This window comes from Leopardus geoffroyi, chromosome E2 (assembly GCF_018350155.1).
Source record: "Leopardus geoffroyi isolate Oge1 chromosome E2, O.geoffroyi_Oge1_pat1.0, whole genome shotgun sequence".
NCBI classification, from domain to species: Eukaryota; Metazoa; Chordata; class Mammalia; order Carnivora; family Felidae; genus Leopardus; species Leopardus geoffroyi.
Window position 1 is genome coordinate 35031793 of NC_059335.1, and position 9470 is coordinate 35041262.

The 9470-nt window shown below is 51.4% G+C and overlaps 1 long non-coding RNA gene across 2 annotated transcripts; it reads right to left on the reverse strand.

The window, feature by feature from the left end:
- Positions 1 to 1912: 1912 nt before the first annotated feature.
- On the reverse strand, positions 1913 to 9369 carry LOC123579231. Of its 2 annotated transcripts, XR_006702688.1 has the most exons (3): positions 6111 to 9369; positions 4956 to 5217; positions 1913 to 2411 (listed from the first exon to the last, which is right to left on the reverse strand). It is a non-coding gene; the product is annotated as an uncharacterized LOC123579231 (long non-coding RNA). The 2 variants fall into 2 exon arrangements; XR_006702687.1 differs by lacking the exon at positions 1913 to 2411 and having other exon boundaries at positions 4932 to 5217.
- Between the last annotated feature and the right edge of the window lie 101 nt (positions 9370 to 9470).

Here is a 9470-nt window from a genome sequence, read left to right on the forward strand (position 1 = left end):
CCATCCGTTGTCCCCTGGTCAGAAGCCAGTGACCAACTCAAAATAACTATTTCCCTTCCCTCCAACACAACTGTCCTTCCTGGGGAGGACAACAGCTGCAAGGGATTAGGGGTGGGGAACAGAACCAGAGAGCCCCCGACCCTCAGCCCTACACTCAGGCCCAAACCCACAGAGCTGGAGGCCAGAGCTACAGGCATGGGGGTGAGGAGCCCGCCTGCCCCAGTGTCCGGGGCTGCCTTCTCCCCCCAGAACGAAGTCCTCCTCCCCATGAACAAGGAGCACTAGGGGAGCTGAAGGGCAGCAACCTCCTCAGCCCAACCTCAGCCAGCCCGACCTCAGCCAGGCCCACCTGTGGCCAGTCCTGGGCCTACCCCCAAGCCCGAGGTTGCTGCCTGTGGAGGAACCGCATGCTCTTGCTACATAGGAAGCCGGAACGCCCACTTCTGGCCTTTGCATCTGCTGTTCCCTCTGCCCAGATCGCCCTTCCCTTTATAGCCCGGTGTCCCCACCTCCTAGCCCCTCAAAGCGCTCCTGCGTAGAGCATTTCTTGAGCTCCCAACCCCCTAACAAAATTCAGAGGCTGGAAGTTACAGCTCCTACCTGACCACACACCATCTGTGATGGTACTTCTCACGGGAACAGATGCCCGGCAAGGATGACACCACGAAATGGCAGAACCACCCTCGGCTCGAGGAGATGCAGGGCTCTTTTGGACCCCGTAGTTGAACTGGACTGGCCAGGCCTCACTTTGAGCAGTGACCTCTCACCCAGGGCCAGTTCAGGCGGAAGGACAAGGAGAGGCATTACTGGGCTGGAGAGGGCCCCAGGATGCTCGGAGCTGAGTCCCCAAGGCCGGGCTGTCACTGCAGTGCCCACCTCAGGAGCATCTGTGCAGGAATAGGGCACTTGCTACTTTCCGAGTGGCCGCTGTTCTCTCAGGGGGGCTCCTCAGTGCTGAGCTGGAGCTGGAGTCTGGCCTCGACTTACCATCCATCCCTGGAGCCACCCTCACCACCCACTACCCCCTGCTGGCTCCTCGCATCCACCGCACGGTCCCTGGCTCATTCCTGGCTCCTTCCATGTCGTCCCTTTCCTGGGGCAGGCCTGATCATTGCTTTCTTTCTCCAGGTCTTGGTCACACGGGCTCACGAGGCCACATTCACAGCCCCCGCCCCACACAAACACGAGAGCGGGCATGTCCTCACGGACCTTCACCTGGCAAGTGGCATTTTCCTCCTGCCCTTGGCCTTTTCCCTTCCACCTCACCCTGCGAACTTTGAAGACAATCTTCCATTACGTATATTTAAAAAAAAAATTTTTTTTTTTAACATTTATCTTTGAGACAGAGAGAGACAGAGCATGAACGGGGGAGGGTCAGAGAGAGAGGGAGACACAGAATCTGAAACAGGCTCCAGGCTCTGAGCGGTCAGCACACAGCCTGACGTGGGGCTCGAACTCACAGACTGCGATCATGACCTGAGCCGAAGTCGGACGCTCAACCGACTGAGCCACCCAGGCGCCCCTCATTACGTATATTTTTGATAAGCCACCTCATATATGTTTCGGGACTGAGATGAGATATATGTTAGCCAGTAAATAAATATTACCTGCTCTTCCTGTGAATTCATTTAATCCTTTGCTACCCTTGCCTGAAGGCACTTGTGGTCTGAGGATAAGGGGGCAGCACCCGGAAGGGGCAGGTACTACAGGGGATGGGCTGGCTATGCTTCCATTACCTATGTCCTGTGTCACTTAGGTTCTGGTAAACTGTGGCCACCTAGGAACCACCCCAAAATCTCCTGGTTTAAAACAACGAAGGTATTTTTAATTTTAATTTTATTTTAGAGACAGCATGAGCGGGGGAGAGGGCAGAGAGAGAGAGAGAAAATCCTAAGCTCAGCATGGAGCCTGACGCAGGGCTTGATTCTACAACCCTGGGATCATGACCTGAGCCCAAATCAAGAGTCAGATGCTCAGCCGAATGAACCACCCCCGTGACCCCAAACCAGTACCGTTTTATTTGCTCCTGGTTCTTCCACCTTGGCCGAGCTCTCTGGGGCAGTCCCTTGGCCGGTCTTGCTGGGAGCCACCTGGGTAGCCTCACTCAGCTGCAAGCCAAGGCCTTGCGTCTCCGCGTAGGCTGGGCCTGCTGGTCAGTCCTCGTCCGGCTGTCTCTCCACGCAGTCACCAACGTGATCGCTCCAGCAGAATGGCCGGGCACAAAGAGCTTCCATCAGTGAAAACCCAGAAACTGTCAGGCTTCCTTAAGACTTTGCCTCAGAGCTGGCACAGCATCACCTCCGCCACATCCCGTAGTTAGGTAAGTCACAGGGCCAGCACCACACCAGGTGTGAACACTCGGCGGCCATGTTCATCTCAGGCCACTGAATCAACAACATACGCGGGACACACTGGAAGGAATATGTGACAAATTGTAACGGTGGTAATTTGGGGCGGTGGGAATATGGGAGCTTTGAACTTCTCTATTTTTACATTTGAGAAAAAGACAAGAAGTAAAGGGGAGGCTGAGACAAGGCATCCAGTTCACTGTTCTGAGAGGAGCTGTCCCCGGCAGCTGTCATGGCAAGTCGCCTTGATTCCCGGGGGAGCCGGGGCCTTTTGGCCTGATGGGGCCCTAAGAGGGAAGCTGTTCCTGACACCAGGACCTATCACTCTGGGAAACGGGCCTTTGGGCGGGGCCTAACAACAGGCCTGAAATTTAGGCTTGAGACATACTGTCTGAATGAAGTCGACAGCGGCCAAGGTATCTGGCCAGGAGTGAAAGATGACGCTCATCACTCATGATGCAATTTCGAACTTGCTTCCCATTCCCAAGGTTCATCACTAAAATGCACCCTGGGTGTTTTTTAATTAATCCAGTGATCCCTCACTGCCCAAAAGGATGGTCCAAAGACCAGCAGCATTAACATGACCTGTGGGCTTACTAGAAATGCAGAATCTAGGGCCTCACCCCAGACCTGCGGAATCAGAACGTGAATTTTTACAAGATTCCCTAGATGATTCTTATGCACAATTACATTTGGGAAGCCTGTTCAAATCTGTTCTTAAAAACACGATTATACTACATTGAAACTATTTTTTCTTTGATGGTGATAAAGTCTTATTGTTTTAGTGAAGGCATTTAAAACAGCATTGTCCAATTAAAATTTTCTTTATCTGCACTGACCAATATGGTGGTCATTAGCCAGCTACAGAGCGCTTGAGAAGTGGCTAGTACAACAAAAGAATTGAATTTTCCTTTAAATTTAAATTAAATGAAATGTAATTTAAATAGCCACAGACTGCTAGAAGCTTCCTGCTACTGTATTAGCATGGATTTTAAATCGACTTCATTTTTTAAAGGTCTGTGCACCTAGAAAATTGCAGCCGGGCTCCCCAGGGGATTTTGCACAGCCATGAACTCCTTGTTACAATGTGATGTTATGATGGCAGAAGAACTATATATTTTGGTGTTTGAACCCAGCTCCTGGCCAGAACTCCTAAAACCTTTGTAATTTCCTACTCCGTTAAGGTGCTAGGAGCATCTCTTGTTTGCCCTTGCTTCCTGACACAGAGCTCCCAAATCCCTTGGAGTTTCCTGGGTGATGGGAATATCTTTTGTTCTAATGAAGTGACTCTTGGCAGGCTCCTTCCTGGCTACCTTCAGCACAGGGGTTGGTGACCTGAAAGACCAAGCATGGTCAGAAGCCTGGGATGTTCAGCACTTCCCCCCACCCATCCCCTGGGTTCATCCCCATGATAAGGCCTCCATAAAAATCCCTGAAGTATGGGGTTTGGAGAGCTTCTGGATGCTGGTGCCTCTGAGGCTCATGGAGCCCCCAGTGGGAGGGGAAGGTGGCAGCCACCCTGGGTTCCCCACACCACGTAAACTCAGCCTTCTGGGGAATGTAAGGTGACCTGAAGCTCCCTTCAGGCCTCAACAGCTTCCCCGAGCAAGTGGGGCTCAAGGGGACAGCTAATGCCCTCTTCCCACAGCAAAGGCTGGTGGCCCCTGTGGGGTTCGCTGCCTAAAGAAGCTTGAGGTTCTTCATTTCCCTTATTTGGGGTTGCTGGGATTCCCTGGGGCCGGGGCCGGCCGGGGCTGGTAAGGAACTTGTGTCGAGTATCTCCGCTCCCCTTCCCCTCTGCCAGCACACAGACCCAAGTGAGCACAACCTCCGGGAATGAATCTCTACTCCCTGTCATTATAACTTCGTCGTTGGTGAAATGAATCCAGTCCAAATATGTGAGTGGCCAGAAATGTTATCTAGGTACCTCTGTCCCCAGTAGACTTGGGGCATGAGAACTTGGCAGGCCCAACCACCTAAGATCTGCAGAAGGTTTGAGTCTGGAACTCCTATAGGGAGTTCACTGCCCCCGTCCCCACCCGCAGACCCTTAGCAGCAGATTCCCGTGGGATTCTGCTCTCCCCTGCCACCCATCCTCCTGTTCCCCATGGACGTGCATCTGCAGAGAGCGAACAGACGCTTTGCCAAGCTTTCGGTGGCAGGAGTCTTTTTCACGTGCTCCCTAGTCGCTGTCGCACGTGGGGTCTGAGATTTACTTTCCCAGCAGCACACCTCCCGGTAGCCAGCTTGGAGGGGGAGAACTGTGGCTTCCCACTACCTCTCCTAGGCGGGAGCTCCTGACAGTCACCAAGAACCTGGCATGTTGGCATAGGTAAGTTTCCAATACCAAAAAGAGAGGCTTGGAAGGCTTCTGTTCTTTAGACTTCAAGTGAACATGAGGGCAGCCTTGGGGTGGGGGCAGCTTTGGAGGGGGCCTTGGGACCCAGGGGCTACTGTGTGTACAGGCCTATTCTACTATATCGACTGAATTTACTGTATTCCCTCCCAACTGCCAGGAGGATTCACAACTTAAGACTTGATGGAAGACAGCTGGGGGAGACCCAAGTGATGAGAGAACTCCTGAGAGTCCCTGTTAACATTTATTACCTTCATGCAGTAGAAGGGCAGCGGCTGTCAGTGACATTCGACACCCCTTAATAAGGGGCTCCAGCCACCGTGTTTCCATATCCCACCCTTCACATACTGTTTTGCTTTGCTTCAGACACCATGGATACCAAGAGGCACAATTTTTCCAAGGCTCGTGCTCCATCCAGATGTGCAATGCCTTGCGGATTTGCGATTTGGAGTGCGCCTACCACAGCTCAGAGGCACTCGTGGTTTGCATTACAGGACTCCGTATTTGCAGGCTCTGGAAAAGGTGCAGAGATGGAAGTTCCGGACTAGAATTTTGTATCAAAGGAACTTAAAGTCTGAGAGGGGCTTTGCTTTACGCTTTCCTTTCTTCCCAGCATCTGGCCTCTCTGCAGGTATGGCATCGATTCTTGCTCTTGGAACAGCTTCTCAGTGCCAGAAACACCACAAATCACCAGGGGAAGGTGTTAACATGCAGATTTCTCAGCCAGATTTAGATCTCCTGAAAGAAAATCTGCATTTTAACGAGCTGGGCCTCAAGCGTATGCATTTTAATAGGCCAGGGCTAAGTAATCGAAATTTGACTTTTTTTTTTTTTTTTTTTTTTTTTTGAGAAATAAATACAATCAGAAGAATGTACTCCACAGTGTAATTCAAATTGTAATGAAGCAAACATCGGTGTGCAAACACTCCCCAGGTTGGGAAATAAAGCACTGGTGGTCCTTGGAAGTTCCATGAAGCCCCTCTCCTGTCACTCATGCCCCCGTCCTCCCACCCGCATCCCCCACCCCTGGGTGAAACAGTGTCCTGAGTTCTGAGATACCCAGTCCCCTTGCTGTCACTATGGCTTGTCATTTATAAATGCATCCTGGAATATATTGTTTTGCTTATCTAAAAGTTATATAGAAATGGAGGGGCACCTGGGTGGCTCAGTCGGTTGAGCATCCAACTTCGGCTCAGGTCATGATCTCACAGTTCGTGAGTTTGAGCCCCATGTTGGGCTGTGTGCTGACAACTCAGAGCCTGGAGCCTGCTTCGGATTCTGGGTCTCCCTCTCTCTCTGCTCCTCCCCTGCTCATACTCTATCTCTCTCTCTCTCAAAAATAAGTAATCGTTAAAGAAGCTTTTTTTAAGTCAGACAGAAAAGGAATCATCCTTGATATACTGTACCTTGCTGTCTTCACCATGCACGGGAGTCATATGCTTCCTCTGCTGCCGCACCTGTAGCTGCAATTTGTCCCTTTTCGTTGCTGTATAGCTTTTTGTTGTGTGAAAACAACACATCTCACTCGTAGGCATCTCTTCCAGCCCAGCTCTGAGGCACACTTCATGTGTTTTCCCCATCAGGCTGATTTTGCTAAGGAGGAAACAGCAGGTCAAAGAAGTCAAGTGATTTAAGAGCCCAGCGCGGGGGTTCAACAGCCTGAGTTTGAAATCTGCTTCCGCCAAGGGGGGCATCACTGTGTGAGCTCAGGAACACTCATCTCTGTGCCTTGGTCTTCTCATCTGTAAAACGAGAATGGTTCCTGTTCCAGTGCTGCGATAATTCAGTAAAACAAATGCCCGTAAAGCAGGTAAAACTTGGCCTAGCCCCTTCAAATGCCTTCAGATCAGAAATGGGAACTGGGGCTTCTGTCTGACTTTATATTATTTTTGTGGTTTATATTTCCCATGAACATAGGCTACTTTTATGATCCATTAGTGAAACAGAAACCTTTGCCCTACAAGCTTTTCACTCTTCACCTCAGCGCTGAAGGTAAGCTAACATGCAGCCATGAGGGGACAACCAGGCAAGGCCTCACTGTGGAGGCAGAGTCGAGTCTGGCCTTGAGATCTCTCCGGCAGTGGGGTCTGGCCTGGCCCAGCCACCCAGGGGGACATTCTCTCACATCTCACTGCTCTCTATAAAAAGGGCACGCCCAGACACACAGGATGCCGGTGGACAGGGGGAGTGCCCACGCAAGCAGGACAGGGATGGCATGTGACTGGTCAGGTGATCCAGGTCCTTGTCCCAGCCCATGTCTCCCTGGGCTGTGGCATCCTCATCAGTAAAATGGAGGAAGAGGAAGAGAGGGCTTAGACAAGGAGAGCGCCAAAGTCTTTCTCAGTGAATTCTCAGTGAGGCTTTTGGCTAAATCTGCTGAGGTGCTGGGGAAATCAACTTGGAGGTCTGTCCCTTGGCATGCCTGACTTTCCTGAGAGACACCCCAGGAGGGGGCCAGTCTGGCTACAGGAAAATCATTCAGTGGGCCAGTGGCAAATAAGGGCCACAGTGGATCTGCTCTCACCCAAGATGAATCCTGTTGGGAATGGTTGCACACCTGTCCCTTCAAGTTCACGACAATTAACTAACACTCTCACTTGGAAGGCAATTCCTTCTAAAACACACCATGACCTCCAAGGCGCCTGATAACGCGACCCTGCCCACTTCAATTTCTCCACTGTAAGGTCACTCTGGCCCCAGCTCCAAGGAGGCCGCTAACCCTCACAGCCTGTCCTTTCCTTCCTCCTGTGCTCAGCCTCCTAATGGTTTGTCGCTGTCTTTCTGGTGAGCTGGAAAGCCGAGGGCAAGGGGCCGTGCACTCGTTGGTTCCACAATTCACACTGGCCTGGGTCCAGCTTAGATAATACACCCCATCACCCCCAACGCCCCCTCACTTCCTCTCAAATGGATATGCAAAGCATCTGGGAAGTGGACAGCTGTCGCCTGCCACCCCAAAGAGGGAGGTGAGGTAATCCCCATACATAGTCTGACAAGTGCCTTGGGGTGAAAGGGGCTCTGTGTGGAGGAGAGTGTGTTGCTGTGTTTCTCTGGACTTCCAGGAGCACTTCCCTGATGGCCTGGCACTGAAGAGAGATGAAAAGTTAACCAGATTTCCTCGCCTCCACAAAAGCATCTTTCTTTCAGGCCACAATAGACACCATGTTGGAAGGAAGATTTCAGCATCCAGTGACCAGAGACAGGGAGCTCTACTGAAGTCCCTGGCCACCCCACCGCCACCCATCTCTGAGGATTCCAACTATAACCCTGAAGGCTCAGGGGACAGGCCCACGGGATCTAACAACAACAACGCTACTCTGTTTAAGGATGGACAAGGGGACAACATTCAGACGTGACTGGGGCTGGCCCTGTTACCTGGGCTGACGGCCCTCTGTGTGTTGACCCCATCAGAGGGGCAGCACCCGTGAAAGAGGCGGCTCCAGTCGAGTCGTTAGCAGGAAGAGAAAGGGCAGAGCTGTCCTGGGCCCACCCGAGTGTCAGGCGCTCGACAACTGTGTGGAGAAACGCAAACTCGGCAAGTCACACGAGGTGGCAGCGGAGCACCTTTCCCTCCAGACCCCTGGCCCTGCTGCGGCAGAGGTCTGCTGCTTACCCGCAGCGCACTCTGGAGGGTACGGGTTGTGGGAGAGGAGCGCTTCTTGCCATTTACTTTCACAGAAGGCCGTGACGGCAACAGCAAATTCAGCACGGTTTTTACGTCTCACCGAAGTCTAAGTGGCTGGTGCCCACGCTTCCAGCGTCATCCCTGTGGGACGAAACCAGACCCAGGGGGGATTCCCCGGGAGGGCCCAGTATCTAGAATGGCCTTTTGTTCTTGACTTTGAAATTCTTACATTACTTTTCAAAAACATTTTTTTATAGTACACAAAGTCTACAAATGACACAATAACTATTGTCTCCAGATGTAGTCACTGTACTAGTTTAACTGTATCCTTCAAGATCTAGCATATCCGCCCATGCTCTTCTCTGCCCCTAAACTGCTTCCTCCCTGCCCACCCCTCTCCACCCCCCAGCGAATTTACACAGGGTAGTTGCATCATGGAAGTGTTTAACTTCTGTGAATATAACTATTTGTGCCGGGGTTGGCCATCCCACTGAGGGACCATATGCCCAAGAAGCAGTATAAGGGAGAGTGTGGGGTAAGCTTTCAGCTCCCTTATGTGATTCGAGTGTTTAGAGAAACACTTTTCCTGGAAGTCCCTAAATTCAAGGCAAGGAAGTCCCTAAATTCAAGCCCATTGGTGATGGGCTCCAATGCTGAGGGACAGTAGGTGTGGTTACAAAAGAGCATGTGGGGCTCCAATGTGACAACTTCCTAAGGGAATTAAGAGCAATCTGGACTAGATGCCATTTTGTCTTAAGCTTGACTCGGGCCCCAATGCCTAGTAAGATGATTCTACTGATCATATGCTGTTCACATTTTTCCCCATTTAGTGTAGCTTGGAGTTGTTATAAATCAGTATCTGTACAGATGTCTTGTCCTGTAAGTGCTTACCGCAAGATATTTCACAGCATGAGCGTATGGGATGTGCTTTGGAAAGAGCTCTATGTTCACATCACAAAGGAAAGAAAAATATCATTAAAAAAATAAACTAAGAACAAATTTACTGGGGTGCCTGGGTGGCTCAGTCAGTTGAGCGTCCAACCCTTGATTTCGGCCTCAGGTCATGATCTGAGGGTCGTGGGATCACATCCCACGTTGGGCTCCACGCTGGGTGCAGAGCCTGCTGAAGAGTCTCTCCCCTCCC